This window comes from Balaenoptera borealis, assembly GCF_965194805.1.
Source record: "Balaenoptera borealis genome assembly, chromosome: 6".
NCBI lineage: Eukaryota > Metazoa > Chordata > Mammalia > Artiodactyla > Balaenopteridae > Balaenoptera > Balaenoptera borealis.
In genome coordinates this window covers 31100749-31128404 of record NC_138863.1, presented here as the reverse complement: position 1 = coordinate 31128404, position 27656 = coordinate 31100749, and the positions used below count along the sequence as shown (strand labels likewise).

At 35.9% G+C, this 27656-nt stretch overlaps 1 protein-coding gene and 1 long non-coding RNA gene across 4 annotated transcripts in view; one reads left to right on the top strand and one right to left on the bottom strand.

The window, feature by feature from the left end:
* PARD3B (par-3 family cell polarity regulator beta) overlaps nucleotides 1-27656 on the bottom strand; it is a 1037301-nt gene that overhangs the window by 671144 nt on the left and 338501 nt on the right. The window lies entirely within an intron of this gene.
* Nucleotides 552-14994, top strand: LOC309631137. The gene is made up of 2 exons (XR_014246088.1): nucleotides 552-3240; nucleotides 3319-14994. It is a non-coding gene; the product is annotated as an uncharacterized lncRNA (long non-coding RNA).

Genomic DNA, 27656 nt, shown 5'->3' with positions numbered 1-27656 from the left:
CTGTACAAGTCACTAACACTTCTGAACTCCTTTCCATAAGCATAAATCTTCCTACATTACCTTCTGAGGATATTATAATATGAATAAAAAACACCCAAAGTGCCTGGTAAGCTCCCCACAGAGCATGATACGCTCTCCTATGAATATTTTTCTAAAAGGATCAGTGTAAAAGCAATGCTTGTCTTTCCTATTTCAGGAGAAAAAAATTATAATACTTCAACTTACAAATTTGTTTCTAAGGTAAAATAGCAGGCACGCTATTATCAGGAGATAATGCCAGAAAACCACAGGGATAATGATAAATTTATGTACACCTGGGGACAGTCAATGGCCTGAGAAAAACATGCCGACTGAGAAAGCATGGCGTGAAAATAAATAGGAAACAGCTTTTATTATAAATTTCTGATAAGTGATGAAGTTTCGCTGAAGAAATAAATACTTTATCAATGATTTACAATAAACTACAAGGCCCTGCTTGTAAAACTCACTTAAATTGCAGATACAGAAAATACTGGCATTATAATACCTCTTTTCATTTCCTAAGCATATATTAAGGGCCTTTAAGTGATAAAGTACTATTAGAATGCAATATTCTTTGCCTCAGATTTCAGCGGCTTTTTGAGTGACAAATATAATGATGAGATCTTGTTATAAAATAGATTATTTTAATTTATGAAATGATGTACGTATCACAAGGGTTAATTTTTAAATATCAGAGTAGAACATGACATTTATTTTTACAGCATAATCTCTTGATTACTCTGTTACTTTGTTGGTTTATTTAAGCATAGACATACTGAATAAAAGACTTCTGTAACATATTGTCCTAAATTTACCACTTGCCTTCTACTGATCTATTCTACAGTTCAACACTTCCTCTGAAGGACAACATCACCCCTTTTGGAAACAATATATCATCCATTTTTCATTTTATTTGGGTTAATGGGGGTTATAACTAATTTGGCCGGGCCTTATTCACACATTATGGACCATGTATGAGCTCTTTGTATGAAGGCACTGTGCTAGGCAGTGGGTATACCCACTGGTCAGCAGACATCATCTTTGCCTTTCTGTTGCTTATGATCGGGCCCAGCGGTTCTCAACCCTGGTTGCACATTAGAATCATGTGAAGAATGTTTGAAATATACTGATGATCAGCGTCCAGCCTCTGCTTCAATTTGTCTAGGATGACATCTGAGCAATGGCGGGTTTTAAACTTTCCCCCCAGGATACTTCATGCACAGCCATGGTTGAGAAGCACTAGTCTAGCAAACGAGAGAGGCATGAGATAAAAATATAATTATAAAATTTTATAAGTTCTGCAAAGGAAACACGTAAGGAGTTATGAGATTGATTAACAAGACTGAGGAGCTGGGGGAATTAGTCAAGAAAGGCCTCTCTGAAGCAGGCATATTTAAACTGAGAGCTAACAGATGATGGGGGGTTGGAAAAGCAAGAGTGTGCTAGGGGGAGAATTCCAGGCAGAGGAAATAGCATGTGCAATAGCCCTTAGGACAAGAGAGGTCTTGGCATGTAGGAAAAGCAGTGACAAAGTCAGTGCCGCTGGAATGCAGTAAACAAGAGGAAAGTGGTGCAGAAAGTGGCTGGAGAGGCCTGGCCTTCCTGGCCCACGGGAGACTCGATAAAAGACTGTGGATTTCATTCTAAGTGCAGGGAAAGCTCTTTGATGTGTTACTGTTTTGCTGAAAAGTGACATTCAGATTAAGGGAGAGCACGATGATTTATTTAATATTTCTAAGTTAAAAGTTTATTTAAAAAAAATCTAGATATCCAGACAGACAGACAGAAAATGAACAAGACTCTAAAAGGTATCAGGCATCATTTTCACCTTCTCCTGGCAGACAGCAATGATAACTGCAGATATAAAACCTGAGGGCTAGCCCGGAACTCACACATGGAGTTTTTCTCACGTGTCTCTATTACAAGAATTTCTCCACCCTTTCTAATTTTGACTACAACATAGAATTTTTTAACTAAGCTACCTTTGCAATGGGGCAGATTCCATAAATGGAAGTCTCTTAAAATTGAAATTGTTCTATTTTATAATTACAAAGGATAACTAGAATTTAAATATTTGGGGACCCAGGATTTTAAATTTATGAAAGTGCCTATATACTCAGAGTCATGAAAACAAATAAAGGGACAATTAACAGACACAGGCCGAGCAGACTGTTACAGCTGGTAACAGCTAAAGGGGAGGCACGTGTACCACTGGCTAAGGAAGAATCTGCTGGTCCCACAGCAGCTCTGCAGCCACTGACACATACTTATCAGGAAGGCATATTCAGGAAGTGACAATGATGGTGTATTTCAAATCAAGGTCTAGAAACATTCATACCTACCTTTTTGTTAATAACATCTTGGGCAATGGCACTGAAAAGCTTACACAGTCTTCTATGAAGCTAGTTAAACCTGGGGTATCCCAACACATGGCAGAATGTCACACACCAGCAACCACCGCCAAGAGCTAAACAATCATTAAGTTAACAAAGAAGAAAATGCAAATGCGCATTTGCAGTCTCTCGAAAAAAGAGATCCAAGAAACTACAGTCAAGTACCAGTCAAGGATCCTGAGGCCTGCTGAATGGATGGGGAAGGGCAACAGTGATGAAAATATATCTGTTTATAAAAATAAAAGAGGTGGTAAAGAGTCAGCATGTGGAAATAGTCAAAAGGGGAGAAAACAGCAAATCTTAAAAATTAAATACGTTCAGTGAAGAGTCAGGCAAGCAAGTCAGTCTCTCTTTCCCTGGTCCTGATATCATCTGTGGCAGAGGTTCCCTCTACACACCAAAAAGGTATTGGGGACCCCAGAGAGTTTTAGTTTACATGACCTTGTGCAAGTTATACTCAAGCACTGTGTGTGTTCACTTCCTTGTCTGTAAATTGGTGATAATACCACCTAATCCTTTTGACCACTCATGACTGAATGTAACTATTATTATAATACCTATCATCTTTTAAGTGCAAAATACATATTAGCTATTATTTTTACTTACAAATAACCTACCTTTCTCAGACACTAAATTCCTGTGTTTTTTCATCAGTTTCTGTACTTTTCACTCTTTCTTTGATCTATCAAACTATAAGTATACCCAATATGACAGTTTTAAAGAGTCACCACTGTAACCTATTTACCTCTCTGATAAAGCCTCATGTCACTATTTAAATGAAACATATGTATATCCCCTAAACTCACACCAAAGCAAAGAGTAAACAGTTTATGTCAGTGGTTAGGAATTTGGGATGTGAAGTTAGAGAATCCTCAGTTCAAATCCTGGCTCTACATCACACTAGCTTTTACAATTTGGCCCATTTCTAAGAGGTCTAAACCTCTGCTTCCTCCTCTGTAAAATTAGGACAATAAAATAATTTTTCAATGAAATTGTTATTAGGATTCAATAAGGTGGGCAATGTTTGCCACCATGTGAGTTCTTAGTAACTAGTGTAATATTTTAAAAAGCAAGAGAAAAAAGAAAACAATGAATGCCAGGGTAGACAATCCAAAGCACATGAGAAGGGAGAAAGATGGTAATCTAATATTTTAATAGATAATCTACAAAGCTTTACCTTTAGCAATTTATTTATAAGCAATGCATTGTTTTGAAACCATGGAGGAAGAGAAAACTGAAGAATCCATCTTACTCAGACGCAACTGCTACTAATAAGCAGAGAAGTCACCAGCTGTGTGCACTGATGACTCTTGGACCATATGGCACGTGGCCCAGGAAGAGCATTAGGTGAGGAACTCAGAGAATGAAGCAGGGCGCACACGGCTCTTATGGGCCCTGGAGTGAAGCTCTGTTCCGGGACTTGAGGCTGAACAGTCAAAAAGCAGGCAGTCCATTAGTCCTGGAGCACTCGGGAAACAGAGCAGCAAGACAGAATATCTGTAATCAGTCCCAAAGAGTATTTTGAGCAAAATTCTACTTTCTATTTAGAAAAGAAAAGCTACACTTAGGGCCTTCCCAGAATCTAGTATACAGTGTATACTCAATATTAAATACTTTGAAATTTGTTTTTAATTGCTCTTTCTGTGAATTTTGTAAACCTCGTAATAGCCTACAAACAGCTAGTATTTTATAACCAGTAATCACGGAATCATGAAAACTATAGCAATGCTGTTATTTAAAAGTGATGTTTTAAACCAGAGAAACTAGAAGCTCTGTTCAAATTGCAGACACTCAAGGTATTAACAGACACTACGGTTTAAATGATATGGCCTGTGTCTGGGGAAGCAGCTTATTTCTAAAGAATATACATCAGTTACACATGATATACTCTACAAAAATAAAAAAATAAATCTACTTGTTGAAAGAACAGAGAGAGAAAGCTGAGTCTGAATTTTTTAAATATATTCTTAACATATTCTCAGAAAACTAACACCAATAGATATGGTGATCTTGTGAACAGGACAAAGAAAGTTAAAAATACATATATATATATATATATATATGAGGAAAATAAGTATGAAAAATAGTGAATGTAGACAAAAAAAAGTGAAACCATGGGATAAAAGTGACTAATAGAAGTCTGATTATTGAGCTATAATCAAGTATCACATAACAAATGAGGCTTTCTAAACATGGGCAAGAGGGTAAAAATAATAAGATCTACTGGTCACCAAATTATACTTCATTGTCAATAAATCTGTGGTCAGAACAATTAAATCAGTTCTTCCTATTATTAAATCAATGAGTCATATCTGTTAGACACAAACATCATGGGAAAACTTTGATGGATATATCCTTCAAGATTTTGGTCCTGCCACTAAAGACCCCTGAAAAAACAAACTAATAAATACACACCCCCCATTCCACTTTACTTTCAAACCATATACTTCAGAGTAATGGGATGTGGAATATCCAAGATAAGAGTTACAGTTTCACACCTCAACGTAGAAAGGAAAATAGAATTTTTTTTTAAAAAGGCATGGCTAATAGGTTGCAATCTTATCTACATTTTAATAAGCAGGTTTTAAATATATATTTACCAAGTCTCGAAACCCTGACTATACATTTGGATAATTGAGCATAAAAAGACACATCTGCTAATTCAGTGGACGCTTCGCTGAGTATAATTCAGTAATCAACTAATTGATCATGTTTTGCTTCAATTAATACACATAGGAAAACTAGACCAATAACTTGTAGGCAGCTGCATCACTCAGGGAGCACCAGTTAGGTAAAACGTGAACCCCAGGGTCTCTGAAACTAGTGATACTCATCAAGCAACCAAAATCCTACAAAACCACTCTACCTGTCCTCCCCATGAAGTGTCACTGTTTCTGTCATGCTGCATTAAACATATTTTTAAACACTCAGAGAGTGTATCTGTTCCCTTTAGCTAATCTTGTAGTAAAATGATATTAAGTAATTAACAGCATGACAATGATGGAAACAGATGTCCCAAGTAAAAACTTTGGAGGCAAAGTGATGCAGAAGACAGAAAACTGGTCTAGAATCAGGAGACCTGGATTCCTTCCCATCAATGTCACTGATTATGGCTTTACCCTAGGCAAGTAATTTAACCTGGCTACACCTTGGCCTTCCTTTCTGCAACCATCTGCTTTGTTCATAGGAATGTCATGACAATTAACAAGAGTGCCTATAACAGTGTTTCGGGCTCACAAGAGGAAAGACTGCATAAATACAAGGTATTATTACTCTGATTACAAGGAAGTATCAAGCAGATTTTTGTGTAAGCTGTAATTATAAGGGAGAGTAATCTACAACAGCAAAGGTAATACTGCAAATTACAACCTATGTCATTTTTCAGACACTTATCATTCTAGGCAATGACATTAGAGATATAACAAAAGAGAGAAGAGACTCCAAGTGAGGTGCTGAGCAGATGAAAGAGATTTGACAAGCTACACTGGAAATCTTACAATGCAGAGCCATTTATTAAATGTAGGTTTGGACCAAAAGTCACTACAAGATGAACTCTGATAGCTTATAATAAAGCACTGCGGTTTAGTAGTCCACGCACAACATTAAAAGCAATTTGGGGCTTTACAGTCACGACCATTATTTCTAACATAGCACTTTTTTTTTTTTTGGTTGCGTTGGGTCTTCGCTGCTGAGTGCGGGCTTTCTCCAGTTGTGGCAAGCGGGGGCTACTCTTCATTGCGGAGCGCGGGCTTCTCATCGCGGTGGCTTCTCTTGTTGTGGAGCACGGGCTCTAGGCACGCGGGCTTCAGTAGTTGTGGCACGCGGGCTCAGTAGCTGTGGTACACGGGATTAGTTGCTCCGTGGCATGTGGGATCTTCCCAGAGCAGGGCTCGAATCCATGTCCCCTGCATTGGCAGCCAGATTCTTAACCACTGCACCACCGGGGAAGTCCCACAGCACATATTTTTAAATAAAGAATCTAAATCCTCCAAATACCAGTGTTTCTTTTAAGTAAAAGGTAATTGTGAATAAGTTCTACATAGTATTTTCTATAAAATGAACAAAACATTTAATAAAGCTACACTTCATTAGTTAAACCTCCTCTATTTCCAATTACCAATATTCCAATCTGTCTATATTCTTATCTCTTAATTCAAAGAACCTCTGATACATCAGGGTGTCATCAATTAAAAATAACTGTAAATTCATTGTGGCTTTAGATCCCTAAACCCGTACACAATTTTCATCAGCCAATATTCTACACTTCCTTGAGAGTTTTCTGGGTAAGTTTCACTTACCTATAGCTTGGAAAGTAATTTTACTCCAGGCAGATATGCACGACCTACACAAAGCCCTACGAATGCTATTAATTCTAATGATGAAAACAGTTACTCATTTAAACTACTTCAAGTACTGGGTCCTACAGATACCTTGGAGCAATCCATTCTTAACCTAAAATCACGTTAAGAGGGTTGAGATGGAGCCAAAGAAACCAGGCACAGGAATAGCTGCACCACCTTGAAGGTACCAGTACCAGCAACCTGACAAACACGAAGTGCAAGCTCCTTAATGAGGTATCGTGGACTAAATGTAAAAATCAGAAGCACAGATTTAACCACAGATCTTTAGGGAAAAGACCAGATGGGTTTTATTTGTGTTTATTTAATCTATCTTCCCTTTGATAAACATGCTTTTTTTTTTTTTTTTAAGACTTTCTTTAGAGCAGTTTAAAGTTCACAGCAAAAGTGAGGGGAAGGTACAAAAACGTCCCCTATAATTTCTAACCCCACACATGCATAGCTTCTCTCCTTATCAACCCCACCCCCCAGAGTGGTACGTTTGTTACAAGTGATGAACCTAGATGACACATCATAATGACCCAAAGTCCACCGTTCACATTAGGTTTACTCAGTGTTCTACATTCTATGGATTTGGACTAATGTACATTTATCCATCGTATGGTATCATAGACAGTATTTTCACTGCCTTCAAAATCCTCTGTGCTCTGCCTATTCATCCATCCACCCCCTCGCCAACCCCTGATCTTTTTACTGTCTCCATAGTTTTGCCTTTTTCAGAATGTTTTACAGTTGGAATCATACAGTACACAGTACGTAGCCTTTCTGGATTGACTTCTTTCACTTAGTAATATGCATTTGAGTTTCCTCCATGTTTTTTCGTGGCTTGATAGCTCTTTTTAGTGCTTAATAATTTTTCACTGTCTAGATGTACCACAGTTTATTATTTATCCATTCATATACTGAAAGGCATCTTGGTAGCTTCCAAGTTTGGGCAATTATAAGCTGTTATAAACATCTGTATGCAGGTTTCTGTGTGGACATTAAGTTTTCAATTTCTTTGGATAAATACCAAGGAGTGCAATTGCTGGATCTTTGGTAAAAGTATGTTTAGTTTTGTAAGAAACATTGTCTTCCAAAGTGGCTGTACCATTTTGCATTCCCGCCAATAATGACTGAGAGTTCTTATTGCTCCACATTCTCATCAGCATTTGGTGTTCTCAGTGTTCCAGATTTTGGCCACTCTAATAGGTGTGCAGTGGTATCTCAATGTAGTTTTAATTTGCCTTTCTCTCATGATATATGATGTGGAACGTCCTTTCATATGTTTATTTGTTATCTGTGTATCTTCTTTGGTGAAATGTCTGTTAAGGTCTTTGGCCCACTTTTTAATTAGGTTGTTTTCTTATTGTGGATTTTTAAGAGTTCTTTATATATATTTCGGTCGAAAGTTCTTTATCAGATGTGTCCTTTGCAAATATTTTTTCGCAGTCTGTGGCTTGTTTTCTTATTCTCTTGATCCTTTTTTTAATCACAAATTATTATATAACACTACTGTTTAACTGGCATATACTATGTAACTTCCAGTTAAAGAATATTAATTTAATCAGAAATGTATTCTTTCTTGACAAAATTATTTCAGATTTCCATTTTCCTTTTGTCACTTAATTTTTTTCTTTTTTTTACAATCAACAAATACACTTCAACCAACAGTGAATATCATACATAGAAAGGATACAATATTTTCAAGTAAGAAATTATATCCCTCCTACTTTATATGAAAAAGGCACTTACTCATATGCAAAATAAAATATTAGAATGAAAACATGAAAACTGAACAGAGAGAGACCACTAAAGACAGATGTTGATTTTTTTTTTTTTTTTTGGAGGAGAACTTAAGTAGAACTGTTTCTTTTACTAAAGAAAGAAAAGGAAAACAAAATCAGAACATTAGGCTCATTAAAGAGATGAAACATAACAAAGTGTAGGGGATGATACTTCCTAATTAAAATTTAGACGATGACAAGAATGTCTCCCACCCAAGTTTGAAAAATCCTTTGAGCTATGATTTTTAAAGGGGCATTAAAAACCACTTAATTTCTATATCATCCTCCCTACTGAAATATCATACCACACTACACTGTGATCTATTAAACACAGGAATGATTTTGATTCTTTTGATTGCTAAGATAATACTTAGATGTGCAGCTTACCTCCTGACCTACAAGGATACAAGACTAGATTTAGCAAATCCAGATAAAGGGATGGTAAATATATCTATTAATGTGTCTCTCTCCAACACCAAATGCCATAAGATTTTTGCAGCTGTGTAATTAAATACTGCTTATAATCAAACACTTTTTTTAAAAAAAGTGCTGATTCTGGTATCTGAGACGGATTCATATGTTCTGAGATGCCAGGCAAAGTGAGGCACAAATTGACTCTTTTTGAAATTTTAGCAACCTGACTGCTATTCCTTTCTTCCTTCCTTAGTTTGTATTCATTTACAAGAACTTGTACCTCAAAAAGGATTTAAATCAATCAACCAAAGTCATTGGTCTAGTAAGCAGCAGGTCTGGTAGCTAGATCTGATCTGTAGTATCTAAAAGGTCTTGAAAGGAAACAAAAGCTGGAAAACTTGCCAATATTGTTTTTCCTTAGGAGAAAAGGAAAAAAAAAAAAGGAATCTTCCTAAGCCTTTATGTGAGTGTATGACTCAAAGTAAATTATATTCTCTGTTATAAGAAAAATGATGGCTATTTCATATTCTAAAGTTTTTCAAACTCAATCTATAGAAAAATCTCATGGTGATATATTATTTTAAAATGAACTACAATTAAATGGGCTTTCCCCAAACCCTGAAATGAATACTCCTAAACTGATAAGAAAACTGACCTGCTGGACAACTAACATTTATTGAATACTCGCTATATGCCAGGCACTGTGCTAAGAGCTTTTCAAGGATAATCTCATTAACACCAACAGTACATGCTACGATTATCCCTATTTTACAAAAAGGTAACCGAACCTTAAAATAGTGAAGAAAGTTGACAGACAGCTTAGAGTTAGTATATTGGAAGTGGGATTTGAAGTAAGGCTGTTTGACTCCAGAGTGCTAACTCTTTACAAAATTCTTAATTTGAAAACATAAACGTCCTTGAAGATCTACCATGTCTGCTTTGGTTTTATGTTAAAGCTAAGCCATTCCTTCCATCAACATTCAGCCAATAAATAGAACTGCTCCTAGTCAAAAACCATGACATCAGCCTAGAGAACTCTGCTTACTTTCTTGTTTGGCAGAACAAGAAAACAAAAACATATGAGATATCATCCGTGTCATTAAAGACCTTCACAATTTAGGTGAGGTGATAAAATAGATATGCAAGGATTAAACTTGATTTTCAGACAAGTTTTATAGTAATACAGAAAGCAGAGGAACGAAGACAAGCTACTGACCTAGGAGATGAAGAAAGGGAACTGGTGGCAGCCAATAAACAGAGAATTGTCTGAACAAGCAATTGGGGGCACTGGATAGTTCTTGAACTCAGAAGCAACTGGAGGCCACAGCAACCATTGTATGGTGACTGACTATTTGAAAGAGGTAGTTTTCCTAAAGGGTTGAGGGAGCAGCCTCAATGGAAGGGTGGATTACTGGATTAAGGAGAGAATGGGAGGTAATAAAGTTGAGTTGGTGACTACAAAATACTCCAGAACTTCAGACAGGAAATGAAAAGGATCAAAACAACAGAGGATTTAAAAGAATGCAAGGTTCTGTTTTTGTTAAAGAATAAAGAAAAACTGAGCATGTTTGTAAGTAACAGAGAACAAACTGTATACAAAGAGGAATTAGAAATGTAAGAGTTTTCAAACTCTCTCTAGGAAAATGCCGTTGTTTACATTTCTTTAAGAAACTGTAGGAAAAATGTAATTGTTTGAGCAAAAGTCCCAGAGACTCAAGAAGATGGGGGATTATGATTAAAACCAGAAATTAAAGGGTTGGGTTTGGCAAAGAGGAAGACCATTTCTTACTTAGAAACAGTAAATAGAAGCACGTGAAAACAAACCAAGATTTTCATGTCCTGGGAGGGGGAAATTAAGGGAGCTAAACTTGGGTAGCCTCAATATTCTCAGCAAATTAAAAGTTAATGTCATCCTGCTAACTGTAATGGGAGTAGGGATAGAGTCGGATTTGGGAAGAATAAAATTGTCTGGGATAGTCAAAATAGTGAATAAGAAAAATAATTATGTCTTATGAGTTGAGATGCAACATTTGTTTTCATTTTCTGTTTTGTCAGCATTCTAGGGAAAGGAACTTTCTCCCAAATACCCATGTCCTGGGGAGGAACCAACAGTTATTTACATAAGTTTCTCATTTAGTTGATCTTCTGGTAATCTATAAAACCAAAAGGAAATAACTTTTTATTCAATTCATGTTATTTTAATCTTTGAAGATTGCTGCCTAGCCTCACCACTGCTGGAACATAAAATTCAGTAGAAAAATTTAACCCTGGAAGAATATTTGTTTCATTTTAATACTTAAAAAGAGTTTCTCATCGGTCATTTCTAACTCATTTTATTAGCAATTTATAAATTTTATTTAGTATAAGATAGTAAGATATCTTCTTAACATGAAGGAACAACAAATGAGCTATCTCGATCCGTTCTTCAAGTCATTAACATTGGCAAGTTTGAAGCTTATCAAAGTGCTGTCGCATTCAAGTCAATTAAATGTTATCGCATCCATTAGCAGATTATTTGATACCACAGGAAGACCTTTATGCTGTTATTCCAAAAACAGTGTAGATACCTCCAAAAACAGAGCATCCACCTATGATACACATAGTCGTATTTTATTAAAATCAAATTTTTTCAGAAGCATATTGAAAAGAAGTCCATGTAATTTTATGGAAAATATTTTTGATTAAGTGCAGGATCACTAAAAAGTTAAGCATTTTGATTAAGCAAACCAGCTGTATGAGACAGCCATTGACCAGGAGGATGGGGGTTAGTGAGCTGGGGTCAGCTGCAGATATTAGAACAATAATCAAATGTCTTCATTGTAAAAGGGCAGCCAGGAGAGAGACCATGCAGGTCAATTCCCAGTTTCAAAGTGTAACATTTTCATCTAAGAAACATGGCATGGGTAGAAGACTACACCGCCCTCACCTGCTCCAGCTGGTCACTTGGCCAGTTACAATCTCAGCCATTCCACTCTAATCACTGTTATTCTTGGAGCAGGAGATCATTCAAAAGCTAAAAGCAGGTTCCCAAAAGAGGTAAAAAAGAAACAGAGGGGAACGGTAAGTTGATCTGCCCACAGTTCACTGACCGCAAGGTTAGGCAAAGTTCTCTTCTCCCTGTTTGGGTTGGATGGAATCCTCACCCAACTATGGCACTTAGATGAGATTGACCAAGATGCCTTTGATAAATCTCCTGTCCAAAAGCAGTATTTTCTTTATTGCTCTGCAAAGGACTTAGAATCCCAATTTCTTAAACACCAAATCATATTATAAAACTCTCAGATTTTTAGGTATACGGTGTGTGTATGTATATATACATACACACATACAATAGATATACACACACACACACACACACTTTGTGGTAAATTGATTTTTAAAAAATAGCTCCAGTTATTCCTCTCCTTGGATCATTCCCCTTTGCAATGTGACTTTGAAGCTCCTTCATCAAAGGTGGAGTTTATTTCCCTACTCCCTGACTCCAAGCTGGCCTTGTGACTTATTTTATTTAATAGAATTTGGCAGAACTGACATAGTGCTGTTCCAAGTCTAGGCTGTGAAAGGACTTGCACGTTTCTGCTTGTTCCTTTGGAACTTCCCACCACTAAGAAAACAAGGGCTAGCCTGCTAGAGGGTAAAAGATCCCATGAAGAAGAGCCCAGCTGTCCTAATCAGGCTCAGCTTAGACCACTCAATAGACAGTTAATTACCAAACATGTGAACGAACAAAGCCTAGGTCAGCAGATCTGCCTACCTGACCCATAACTACTCAAACATACACAACTAAACCCAGCCAGAATCCAAACTGCCCAGCTAACGTGTGCACTCATGGGCAGTGAAAAACTGTTTTAGATCACTGAGTTCTGTGATAATGTATTACAGTACACAGCATTATTGTAGCAATAGATAATTGATACACGATTTTACTTCTAGATACATGTTTTAAAAAACATATATATAAACATACACATGTATGTGTGTATATATATTATACATACACTTACACATGTATATCTATCTATATGTTTCTATTCATGCTTTAGCTACAGAGCTTCCAAAGGTTTATTAGGTCTTATTAAGGAACAGAAGTAATGGGCTACAGAAAAAACTTGTGACCAAGCTTCCGTCTTAGAGTATCTTGTTGTGCCTATACATCCTAATAGAATGGATTCATGTATCAACCCAAACCAATAATATATGGTTCTTAAGGTTATAATTATAATGCAAAATAGCTAGAGTAGTAATTCTCCAAGTATACATACAATTATATTATTAACATACAATTATATTATTAGTCAATGCATCTTCTGTAGTTATTCATTTTTCAGTATTACCAAAAACGGGCTATTCTTCAGTTCTAAAGAGGGCTATGCATTCTCTGGAAAATTACTGTTGAAAATTCAACCTCTGTTTAGTCTAATTTTTAGACTTTCTTTGGATCATTAATAATCATTCCGGCTGCATTATACTATTGTCTTTCAAAGAAAGAATCCCAAACATAATAATGGAATTGATTATTCCCCTTCCAGTGATAGAAAACATTTCAGTGTTAGCTTGGCTTTCAGGCAACAGATATAGATCTTTTGTCACTTATGTTTGGATGTCACAGTTTAGAAACTTTAACATATATAACAGTAATATTCAATATCAAAAGAATGGCATATGTAGCCATATTTGTCATTCTTCATGTAATGGGAAAACTAGCCTAAAAATTATGCTATACAATTGACTATCTAGAAATTGTTGTTAAGATCTGTCCTTGGGTTCTGGAATACTGCATTGGAAGCCAGGGGTTCAATGGTCAAAAAGAGACAGATTATTAACTGAAAAAACTTAAAAACTGCTATGGAGACCTGGTTTGCTTCAGAGAGAAATAACAAAATACCTTCACAGAGAGCGCTCACATGCTAAGAGATTCTGTAGGAGCATGGCATGGTATGACACTGTATTGGGACTTCTAGCTATTTAGTCCCTTGGCCATTTCATTACCATAATTGGAATTGGGACTTAATTAGTAATACTCAGATTCTATTATTAGTGGTGAAGGGTGTGCTATTTTCCTTGGAGAACTATTTCACCTAGGAACTCCTTTAGAGAAAAAGAAGTTGCTTGATAAATATAAAGAGTTTGAATGAACTGATAAATGGCTGCTTTAAATGTCAAAGACTCTAGGATAAACTGCTCCTATTTCTCCACTCAAGTTCCAAAGATAATAGAGTGGACATTTCTCAGTATTTGGCCAACCAAAATCCATTCCCCATCCCTAAGAGGCCCCTGATTTTCTCTAGGAGATATACCCTGTGTGTGGTCTTGCTTGAATGGCAAATCCAGGTGTCTGGAACTCATTGCCTAAGACAGGTTCTAGATATCGCCCCTCTCTCTGGCTTGGCACAGCATAGGGGTGGGAATGAGACCAAAGTTCAAGTAATACTGTTCTCCTGGAACTTTAATCTCACTGAAGTGACCCAGGATGAAAAAGTTCGGTGTTTGCTTATTGCAGAATTGCATCCTGACCAGATCGTTCCTTCTAAAAATCAGTTTTAACTCTTGCTTCCTCACTTTGCCTTGATTTCCAGCCCATTCATAAATTCTCAGTTCTTAGCCTCCCTTTGATTTTATGAACACTCATGTTTTTCAAATATATTTCCTCTTGTTTGAGGTAGCCAGAGTCAGGTTTTGTTGCTTGGAATCAAGGAGTTCTGTTATAATAATTATATCAAAACAAATGGATATTAAATATCAAAGTGGAGTGAGATGTTTGGGAGTGGGGCTTTGTTTCAATCCCAACTACAAAGTTAAGCAGTACACTCAATAAAATAATCAAAATCGATTTTTTTCATACTTACCATACAAAAGAATAAAATTCCTTCATTCCTCAATATTTCTAACTGCCAAGGCTTAGATGCACTGAATAACTATGTTGCCATTCTTATTTCTTCCCAAGGTTTTTCTACCTATCTACTAGGGAAGACTGACTACTTCCCATATCTGCATCAGTTGTTGGCTTTCTGATACCCTTACCTGTAATTTTTTTTTTTTTTTTTTTTTTTTACACATGACAGAATTTCTTCCTTCTTCAATTCTAATTTACACTGTCTCTTCATTGAAAACCCCATTCAGTATTCAGTTTCTGGGAAGTTGTCTTTTATTAACCTCATTGACCATTCCATTACTGTAAATCCAATTCGACACTTACATATATCATTTGCACTGCATTTTCACCTATTTCAATTTGTGAATAGTTTTCGGTATGTGTATGTTTTAGCTTTTCCATTAAATTTCAAGCTCCTTAAAAGCTAGGACAAGTTCGTGTGTGTGTGTGTGTGTGTGTGTGTGTGTGTGTGTGTGTGTGTGTGTTTAATCCTCAATGTTTCTATTACAGAATTCTACATACAGTGAGGACTGATACTGTTGAATAACTGTTTTCACAAAGATTTTAAGAAGATATTTAAGAGGCAGCTGAATCTTGCAAAAGACTATTTAATAATTTTATTAGTACCTAACTGATATCTTGATAGAGTTTTAATACATGGAATTGCTGTGAATGTATATGCTTTTAACTTTTCCCTTTGAATGTTGAAACTAAAATAAGAATACATGAAAATAAAGCCCACTTATTTGAGAATGCCAATTTGAAATTATACAATGACTCAGACCAAAGCAGGCTACAAGCAGCTACCAGCGTTGTGTATCAATGATCCATTACTAATTGCATGGGAAGATTTCACTTTCTTAACACTTCTAACAGCTTGAAAATGGAAGCATCTTCTCCCAAGGAAAGCTGGGATGGTTTGGTTTCAGGTTGTCTCTGGGCATTCTTTCTACCCTTTGGAGAATTCCCTGCAGACTAATGTTCAAAAGGATTGTTGTTTTGGTTGTACAGTCAAACCACACATTTTCCACCTTTTAACTGTTTCAAGACAGGACTCGTGGAATTTAGTTGCTCAAGGTTCTCCTTCACTAACAATGGCTGTAGTTCATTGTGTTATGGCTTTCAGAGTCTCTCTGAGTTTAGTAAGCTTTTTCCTGCAGTATCATTCATCAAGTCCTATATCACCAAGGCAAACAATACATTGATAACACATCCTTAGTGCCCTAGAAAGTCTGGGTTATACGGAAATTCAATTCAGGTCATTAAAATTTGACTTATAATTTTAGATATTTCAACCTCTGAAATTGTAGCTATCATTTTCTATGAATCAAAATTACCTATGTGTATAAAGTTTATCATTAAGTGTATATCCTCTATAAGCACTGTGTCTCAAAAAGAGTAGGTGATTTTGTAAAGTCAGTATCAGTGGTATCACAATGTTGAGTAAATCTTACACATGTTATTGTTCAATTGAATGAGGAATAAACACTGAGAAGATAATGATATTAAGATTCCTCTATCCCAGTACTTCTCAACCTTTTATTCACAGTTGTCTCCCTAAGGAGCCTTTTAAGACATTGTTTTCCTAATTACCACCCCACATGAAATTTTAATATACTATCTGTTTGTGTACTGCATGTACATTTATGCTTTATATATAAAAAGAGTAAGTATAAGGTTTACAATTTTTATTTAATGCATTTAAGAATGACTAATTATTTTTGATACAGCAGGTTCTTATTAGGTATCTATTTTATACATATTAGTGTATATATGTCAATCCCAATCTCCCAATTCATCCCACCACTACTCCCCCAAGAATGACTAAATTTTTTTAAGTTAAAAGTTTAATTAGAAATTTAAAAAGCTATTAACATTTAACTTAGCTTTGTAACTGTATTTGCTGAACAATCTTTAATGAAACATATTTACTTATATAAATTCCAATTATTAAATTTAATATGAAACTAATTTATATAAATGCATAATAGAAATTAATCAAATTTCTAAAAATCATCCAAAAATGTTATAGTTCCAGCAAAAGTAAAATGATTAAATTTTAATTAATTGTTAAAATATATTTTTGGTGAACTTTTTAAGCTTTGCTTAAGAAAATAATTTTTAACTTAACTGGCTGCTAGATAATCATTCAGATATTGTCAACTTTTTTTTTCTTTTCAGCATTTGATGCAATAAATGATGGATTGAATAATTTTTTATAAAATTAAATAACAAAATATAAACTATTGTAATTTAATTTTCAAAGCCCAAGTCACACACAAAAGCACTGAGGAACAAAACACACAGCATCACAAGGCAGCCAATGGCCACTAACAAGCAGACACAGGCCACCTCTCAGGTTACAACTTTGAGATCTAGCAATAGATCAAAAGTCCTTCAATCACAGCTGCATATTTGTCCTAATCTGATAGCCCTGATCTTGTACACAATGTGTACTTCCCATGAACTCAGTTGATGCTGCTCTTATGATACCCAAGAAAACCCAGCAAGAGAAATTTAAACACTGAGGAATAAGATTTTCTCAGATAGGCTGAACTTTTCTGGGATACAAGGCCTTGTAATATTTAGGATATTTTTTGCTCTCCAAGAACCAATTTTTACTCCCTAGAGGGCAATATCACCCTCACTAAGAATGTATGCTGAATTTTAAAAAATCATTTCATGTACTTACGTGCTCTTGAAGCTATAAGCCCAATGCTCTTCCCTCTTCTCTTTACCACCAATTTCTTTAAAAGAGCTGTCAACATGAGCTGTGTTCAGTTCCACACCATTCATTTACTCCTCGACCAATACAATGTGATTCTTAGTTCTACCACTCCACTGATACTGCCTTGGCTCTTGCTAAACACTTAGTAAGTATTCTCTAAATAGAAAAAGACCTTCTATATGTATTAACTCAACAGTGCCTCCTTGGTATTTCTGCTTAAGTACTGTAGTGTATTTGATAGTGCTGGCTGTCCCCCACCCAACGCCAGCTTCCACAACACTTCTCTTTTCTGGATAATTGCTTATTTCAGTCTTTTCTCAGTTCACTGTGGTACAATTTTCCCCTTAAATATAGCCTGAACTTCAAGATTTCATCATTCAGCTGCTTCTCCTTTTGCTTATATGCTCTCCCCCCAAAGCAACTGCAACCCTTCCTATAATTTCAATCATTTATTGTATATATGAAAATGACCACCGAATATCTCCACCTCCTGTTCATTGCTATTTGGATGTCCCACAGGAACCAGAAATTCAGCATAATCCAAACTAAATTCACAATCACACCCTACCTATACTTATGGTCTTCTCACCTAAAAGGCATCACACAATCCAAAGCACCCTATTTTACCTAGAAACTGGGAATATATTTTTGTTCTTTCTTCCCTCCTTCCTCATGCCATCCCCCAAACATGATATCCAACCTAACTGTGTAACTACAAATTTTAGTTATTAATGCCTTTTACAGGTGTCATATCTTTTCTACTGCCACTGTCACTGTCCTGGTTTGTGCCCTTCTCTCTCATCTGCCTATTGCCAAGGGTCCCCTATTTTGAAATCCCTTTTGGTTTCTTCTCTAATCCTCCTTCCATATCACATTTTTTTGAAAAATTCAAACTTAAATATGACACAGACTTGCTTTAAAGGTTATTCCCTCTTTTCTACAAAATCAAGTCCTCTTCATATGCTCCTGAATTGCTTTTCTAGTTTTATTTACCACCACGATAGGCATCAGCCACCTCACAGAATAAACAATGCCCTCCCATGTCTCTGATTTTCATGTTGTTTCTTCTTTCTTGAGTGCTTCCTCTTTCTCTTTCTGATGGAAAACATCACATAAACAACAATCATCCTCTTCCCAAATCTGCCAAAATCCTCCTATCATACTCTGTATTTGTCTAAGGTAATCTAATGGAAGATGTATTGTTTGGGATCTCCTCTAGGCTAGAAACTGGCACATTATTCTGTAAATAGGTTTTTCTAGACTGTTAGCTACTTTCATATATTTGATAAAGTACATGATCTGAGACAGGAATACTCTTCAACATTAAAAATAACTACCTATAACTTGATTTTTAATAGGAAAAATAATCCTCATTCTTTCATACATGGACAATGAATGAATTCTATTAAAAATTCTGAAAGTCTAATGAACCAGCACTGATTACGTAGTCTCAGGTTTGTAGAGAGATATTCAGAAATGAAATAAAATTCATCAAACCTTAAGAAAGATCAACAGTTTAGCCTCACTTATCTACTGCACATCTGCCTGACCACATTATCTTAGTGCTTAAGCATCATTTTTGCATTTCAATGTGGCATTCTATCAGATTAATGCCCAAGATATTCCAGCTGCACTGCAAGCGAGTGAGTGGACATATAGGAATATTAAGCATGGCTTGTATCATTGACATTGAGCAAAGGAAATGTGATTAGCACCAAATTGCATCTGACAGGGGAATCAGAAACCTGTCAAACACGATGACATGGATCCAATGTTTAGAAGGCAAACGGGGGAAGAAAGGAGCAGGGCGGTCTGGCATGGAGACAGCAATAAAACACAACAGCGATGATAAATTAATTCATTTACTTATGAAAAATTAGAAGCTTCCACACACAGCTCTCATTTATAATCTTGTCAATCTGGTTGAGTAAATAAAAGGCTCTACAATATTAGTTGAAAACACAAGCAAGAGAGAGAAAATGCAAAAATTGGATTCTTGGCCTCGCTTTTAATCAAGTACAATGATTCTTTGGTATGAGCCACAATGGTCTTTGAAAGGAATTTTTCATCGGAGGATACATTCTATCACCTTCTGTACAGGTCCTCTTTCCTGGGCTTAAATTTAGAGACCTAGAACTCCAGGGCATAAGACCATCAAGTTGCACTGAGCTTTGTGTTAGTCAGAAAAGGTAGTTAGACAAAAGGACACACCAAAATGGCCTCCACGGCTTGCTCTCGATGACTCTGAGAAGAGGAAGTGCAAAAATCAAAGCAGAGTCTTTTGATATCAAATGGTTATAGTCATTATATAGTCATATAGTATTAGAGCATCACTCTAGGAAAAGTGATTGCCAGAGGCAATATCAAGGTTACATTCAAAATTCCTTTTATTTGTCAACCTAATAGAGATGGTTCACAATCTCAGGATGGAGGCTTGGATGAACCATCCTTTTTGTCTTGCCATGCTCTAAACTGAAGACGGCACTACTCAGGACCCTCTAATTGTTCTGGAAACATCCAAAAAGTGCTTTCTCACTATTATATATGAAAGGAGGAAATGCTCTTCTATTGCCCTCAAATTAATTAAATTGGGAATAAGAGCTAAGGAACAGAATCTGAAGGAAAAATCCAATGTGCTTGTCTAAATGGAAGACCTTTAGAACATAAGGGGCTGCCTGGAAGATGCAGCGAAGGAGAAGAGATTTCAGGACATGAAAACATCACTGTAACGCCTCATTTCAAGTCTCCAAAAAAGAAAGCCTCTTCTCATATACAAAGCGTTTTTAGAAATTCAAGTAAACTATATTGTATAGATATTAAAGAAGACTAGGAGGGGATTATTTATTAGATGAAAGATGAATTGTATTTAAAAGAGAGGAAGGTCATACTGATTTCGTTAATAATAACTTAAAATGGAAATATCTCAGATGCCCATTAACAGGAGACCAGATAAATAATTTGTAGAATATTCATACAATGGAATATTACTCAACATTAGAAAGAAGCTAACTACTATATACCCATTAATTGGCAAATCTCAAAAGCATTATGCTGAGTAAAAATAGCCTTGCACAAAAGAATACATACTTTATAATTTGATTTATATGATGTTCTAAACCAGGCAAAACTAGTCTATTGTACAAAACTATCAAAACAGTGGCTGCTATTGGGGGGTTGGGGATAGAGACTGACTGGGAAAAGGTGACTTCTCCGGGGGTGATGGTAATATTGTATATCTCCATAGGGGTTTGCATTACACAGGTGTATGTATTTGCCAAAACTCATCAAATGATAAACTTAGAATCTGTACATTGCATCATATGTAAATTTTACTTTGAAAAGATCCATAAACAATATTGAACTGTAGTTAATGATATGAATGCTAAAGTGTTAGGGGTGACGTGCATGCATGCCTGTAATTACTGAGAAATGCATCCAAAAATGGATTGAAGAATGGAGAGGGGCAGATAGATGGATGTGTTCAGAAATAAAAGACAGGCAAAGCAAATATGGTAAAATGTTAATCGTAAAATCTAAGTGTTGAGTCTATGGGTCTTCACTGCATAATTTTTTCAAGTTTTCCGTAGATTTAAAAATTTTCAAAATAAAATGTTGGAAAAAAGTTGTGTGAAGGGTTGAGGAAATAATGAGTACTAGCTTTAAATGAAGAAGGGCTATGGTACAAAGACGGGGATCTCAAGGATCACAGAGCAAGAAAAAGTCACCAGAAGTATTGAGCTATGTGAAGTCATTGGCTTTAAGTGGATCTAGCAATGGCTAGACACCCTTCACAGTGGGACAAATGACTAAGCCAGGAAAAACAGAAAAATCACAGAATCCTTCAGAAAGAACAAAGGACATTGTCAGATCTTTAAAAACTGTAGTATTTTTCAATAACTTCTGCAAATTTTACACCTCAGCAAAAAAGCAACTGAAAGACTAATTTCTACATGAAGTTTCAAAGGAAGCCTAGCAAAGAAATTTCTTCCTTAGGAGAGGACACTATCAAGCATGATGACGTTTAAAAAACAAATTGTCTGTTTGTAATGTTTAAAATCCAACAACTTTCATCTTACATTAAGAATGTTCTCAAAGGAGAAATTCGAAGGTACATATATCACATTTTCTTCTACCCATTTAAATAACAATTTATTTCCTTCTTGGTTTAACTTGATTCCACAAAACATCTCTCCTGATGTCAGAATGTCCATTAAATCTTAATAAAATATATCAGGCTATACGTGCAGTGCTACAGCCCTTCTTAATTTTGTAAATTTTATTTTAATTGCTTTTATCAATAATGCAAGCTCTTGTAAACAAATCTAAGAGAAAAGCTTTCACTGTTCCAAAGTGCAAATTCTAATATTTAATAGGACTAAAATAATGAAAATACAATCACGTTTAGTATTACTCTTGCCAAGGTTCACTATTAGGGAAAAAAATAATATCTTACATTAGTCAGTATCCATGAATCATAATAATCATCCACAATAGCCTTTCAGAAACTAAAATAATTAACTTCTATTTGAACAACAAATGAAATGCCCTGAATAAAAGGAAAATATATTTAATTGTCTACATTGTTAGTCAATACCTTTTTGATCTAAATTAGAAACAAAAATCATAAAATGTTAGTATTCTATCCCTGGGCTATTAAAAAAAAAAAATAGAACTCTCAAATTTAAGTCTCAGTGTCCACATCTACTCCAAATTTCAGACTTCTGACAGTATTCACCAAATCCATAATTCACAAGTCTTACATGCCCAGTAAATCAACTCATCTTTCCAACTGCCCTGGACAAAAACCTTGGTGCATCCTTAGCTTTTCTTTCTCTTACTCTCCACACAATAAGTCTTGTCAATCCTGACTATCCAGAATCAAAGCCACCGATGTGTCTTCCCTGAGTTACAGGCTCGCCAACAGGCTCCTACCTCCTACCCTGCACAGCCTCTACTCCCCAAGACACAGTCAGATCATGTCCTTCCTCAGCTGAAAAGACCTTGCCGGCGTCTCAGACTGCAGAATAAAAGCCAAGTGCTTGGAGTAACTTAAAAGGCCCTGTTGGATCTACCCACCCATCAAGCACTGCCTACCTCCCAGGCTTCAAATACCACCTTCTTAGGGAGAACTTCCCTGATGACCCTATGTTAAGTTGCCCTCCCCTGGCTCCCTGTTCCCTCCGTCCCTACTCTGTATTTCTCCAAACCACTTAGCACCCTACGACATGTTATATATTTACTTACTTCTTTGAACTTAGAGAGGGCTCTCTTCATTAAAATGGTAAAACCCTGAGAACAGGGATTTTTATCCATTCTGTTCATTGCATTATGTATCCCCTCTACCTAGAAAAATACTTGAAACCTTACTGACACTCAGTAAGTATCTGTCAAATAAAGAATGAACTAAAATTTATTTCATATGCTAAAAGTTCAGAAAAGAAGAGTGAGTATCATGAGTCCTACCCACATTTGAAAAGGACTGTTGATGTAAATGGTCAAAAGATTACAATTAAGAATATGTGATATACTTTCTTGTTAAGAGAATTCTGTGAACAAATTGATAAATCAGTTCTAACTAGTTTCATCACACAGAATCTTTATTATAAAAAACATCTACGTCTTTAGACACTGAAAATATTTTCTAATTTAACTTTTCTTACAAATGAACTCTTCTGGATTAGTTATCACTTAAAATGCAACTGCACTGATGGAAAAAAATGTAAATTTTAATAAATTCACAAAACATTTAAAATATGCTACCCATATAAATTGGACCATTCTTACATTACTTTATTCACTCTTTGGGTTGACAAAGGAAATTTTAAAATATTACATGTCTTCAGAGAATCTCTTTAATAATTCTGTGAATGAAACAGGAAATGCTACATACGATTAAGAATCAATACAAAATTGAATCTAAAAAATGACCTATAAAGTCAAAATAACCATATGTATTGATATATTATATTTTAATGAAAGTGACAGTGAGTGAAATAATAGTTTGTTTCACAAGTGCATAAAATGGTCTTACATCAGAATGAAAGCATTTTTGCATGAATAGTGAAAAGTGAGTAGGTATATACCACCTGACCCTAATTTTTTTATCTTGGAAAATAAAATAACTGTTGAAGGTAAAGAGTTTAACAGGTATTTTCAACAGCTATTAGTGCCAATATGCACAGTTATCACACTTTAAAGCATCCTGCTCTCCCTTCACTGAAGCCAACTATGAATTATGACCAGGGCAGTTACTGAACTCGAAATCAACCATGCAAACCTATCAAGAACACTTATAAGCCCACCACTCAACCTTCTAGCAGTAAATTCACAGCCACAGACCACAAACGAATTTTTAATTATTCCATATTTGATTTTTACAATGCTTTGAGACAAGCAATTATGAAACGCACTTTATTTGTCTGATGTCATTAATGTGCATCAGTGACAATGAAACCACAGAAAATCCTAGTGAACAGGGTATCTTGAGTGTTAATTACTTAAAGATTTGCCAATCTTGGAAGATGAAGTGTTGTGGAAGCCCCCAAATACTGTTATCTCGATTTCAGACTATGAGGGCATATAACTTCTAAGAACATTAAGCTCTCTAAAATATCTTACGTTTACTTGTAGGTTTTTCCAAGCCGAAAGTTGAGATTTAGTTCATTTAACTAAACTTCAGTGGCATTTTTCCACATATAACCCTGAAAATGTTATAAACATGTAAAATATATACTAAAATATATAACTAAAATTTTATGGTAAAATGTTGACTATTAAAATATCCATAACTCAAAATTTTCTTTAAATGATGCATAGCAACTTCCAGCACTACAATTATTACCAAAGGAACAACAGAAATTACTCATAAGCTTACAATGAAATATGGCTTCATTTTGAGGGAGGACTTCTCCAGAGAGGGGACTTTTCTAAAATTAAAATTAAATTTTATTAATTAGATAGTTTATTAAGTGTAGAATGGGCCCTTAGATGAAGTGAAAAGAAACATAATTTAACTTGGAGAAAAGAGTGGCTGAGAGAAGGGAACTAAAAGAATATATGTTCATATAGGGATATTTAGAAGGAATTAGCTAACAATATTCTCTATTTTCGTTAAAGAAATGTTTTCCAGATGTGACAAGTGTTTCCCCAGGCCATCCACTGAGAGGTACAGTAAGGGTGCAGATTAACAGTTGCACAATTTTCTCAGTACCTCAGCCCCTCCAAGCCATCCAGGAGTCCTAAACAGGTGAGGGAAGTGTGTGTGTGTGTGTGTGTGTGTGTGTGTGTGTGTGTGTGTGTGTGTGTGTGTGTGTGTGTGTGTGTGTGTGTGTGGGGGTCTCATTGCTGCCTCTCTAAGATCAGTTTTCAGGGCTTTGGTATCTCTCCCAGGCTGAATGCCTGGTACAGCTTCTGAAAATTACAACGCAGTCCAATGACGCCCCTCACAGGCCTCCTAGGCTGTGGGTGAGAGCGCAGAGAAGCTGGCAGCCTTGGGTCAGGAAGGCCGGAGCCTCCCCCCAGCACAAACATGCTCCCTCTACCCCTGGGCACCACACACCTTCTGCTGGAGGCTCTTTCCCTGCCCCACTGTCTGCCCTCAAACGCCCTCAGTTTTCGTCCTTCTCTCTGCACAGCTGCTCCTAACCTTGGCACGGCCATGTCATGTTGCCTGCTTTATAAGCTGGATTGGGGGTGTCCATCGGGGGTTTCTTTCTGACTCTAGAGTAATTCCTACAGGATAAACCACTCCCTCTTCTTGTGCAGGAAGCAGCTCTCACCTACTACTTGTCATTGGTGGTCGCTTCCATTTCCACACCCTTGGTCAGATGCCCCAATTTCCATCAGCGGATTTACTCATTTCATCCCCTTCCCTCCTTCTGTTCTCTTTTTCTCTTCCTCCCCTGCTCTAGCTGTCGTTACACAAGAAGAAAAGAGTTTAACTGATTACTGGAGGAATATTCAGTTACATTTAAGGAGATCGCTTCTGTCTTTTTAATTTTCACCATCACCAAAAACAACCAAACCCTTACTGAGGGTTTACTGCATGCACAAGATAATGCTAAGCCAAAGGTTTTTGAACTTTCTTGGTTCACAGGGCCGTTAGTATCTCAGTAATTTGTTCACGGTGACTTCAGGCTAAGTAAAATGCCTGACAGTTCAATTCATTAAGCAGTAAAGTCCAAAGAATTTAATTATTCATATCCTTAAAAAAAAAAAAAAAACCTCAGTAGCCATTTGAGAAAATACATATAAATTGAACAAAAATATTTTTATTTAATTCTTAAATAAACACAGTTACTAACTAATGGGATGCATGTGCCTACTGGGCACTATACAGTTTATTAAACCAGACACCAATTCCCTCATTTCCTGCTCCACAATGATGATCACATGGTACTTCTGAATCACAGAAACGAACTGCCTTGGACTTGTAGTTCATGTGGTATTTCACAGAAGTTTAAAATATGATGCAGTGCCCCTGTGTGTTTCCTGTAGCACTGCCTGGGTGCTCATGGTTTGGGTACCATGAGGACTGTGTCTAAGCATTATCTCATAATCCTCTCATGGTCATATAAAGTCAGTACTATCATCAGAAGAGGAAATTAAAGCACTATTACACAGCTCTTAAGTGGTGGGGCTGGATTCAATTCCAGAGAGTGTGATTCTGGAGCACAGGAGTGTCACCGATCTAGGCAGAGAACATACTCAACTGAGGAATACAACAGAATATTTCCATAAAAGGCTATGAAATTTTGTCCCTTCAATTTTTTTTAGGAACCAATCCTTCAACTGCCATCTTTCTATGATGGTTAGCATAGAATTGGGGATTTATGAGATAAAATATCTCTTGTGAACATAGTATTAAACGCAATAATGCATCCTTAGAAAACGTTGTGAAAAAGTTAAACATTTGGAAACCTCATTTTATAAACATAGGATGCTCATTTTACCTGTAGGCTAAATCACCATCAGTGGGCTGAATTCATTTCCATGATAAATGATAATAGCCCCTTTGAAAGTCATCACTTTAATGCTTCCAAACATCTATTTGTCATGGTTGTATTCAGATTAGGCAGATGAGCATGGAAGAATAAATGTGGGGAGAAGGGAACAAACAAGAGCTAAAGTAAACTAGGACCTGTAACAATGCTGGGGACAAATAAAGAACTCAAACATTCCTTACTTAGCCTCTTAGTTTTTCATATAGTTTTATATAGTTATTCCCCGATTAAACTTTCAAGATTTTCTTCCCCCTTGCTGCTTAATAATTTGACAGACTTGCCTATATTCAATATCAAAAAACAAACACACTTTGGGCATGCTGCAAGATAAATTCTTAACCGCTCCTAATGATTCTCTCTCCTTAAAACAAATCTACTGCTTGAAATGCATTTAAAGTCTGTATACTTTATACTTTTAAAATCGATAACACTGTTACTAATGTATATATTTACACAAAAAAGATACCTTCTTTAAACATATAAAATCACTATGAAAATCAAGACAAACACAATGATTCATAAAATATTTAATATATATAACAAATGCAAATTTCAGGTCAACAGTATACTTTATTGACTTGGGTTATTCCTTTAAAGCAATGTAGGGAATATTCAAAGGTACAAAAATATGTGATTAAGAGGCTACAAGCATCTTACACTGAAGTATATAAACCAAGGGTTAGCATCACTTCCAAATTCTCAAGCATTTTTTATGTTGCATGTTAATCTATTGAATCTGCTTTGAAATTATCTTATCATGTTTCTAAAACATTTAAACCAGAATACCCCACGTGCCTCTTCCAGAGAGAAAGCTAAACAAATAACCCAAATAAATCTAGTCTGGAAAACTGGGAGCATTTCTAAAACGTCCTTTGGTGATCCCAAGCTATCTTTAAACTTAATCATTTTAACCAACAAATTCATGCAAAGTTTTCATTGCATCCAATAATATATTAATTTATTTAAATGTATGTTTTGTTTCCCTAAACCTTCAAGTAAATTGTTGTTATGGGCAGATGTCCTGTGCTTAATTGTGACTTTCTGTGGATGTTTTCAAACAGCCACATATACCCTAAGGTACATATATCAAAGGTTGAAAATC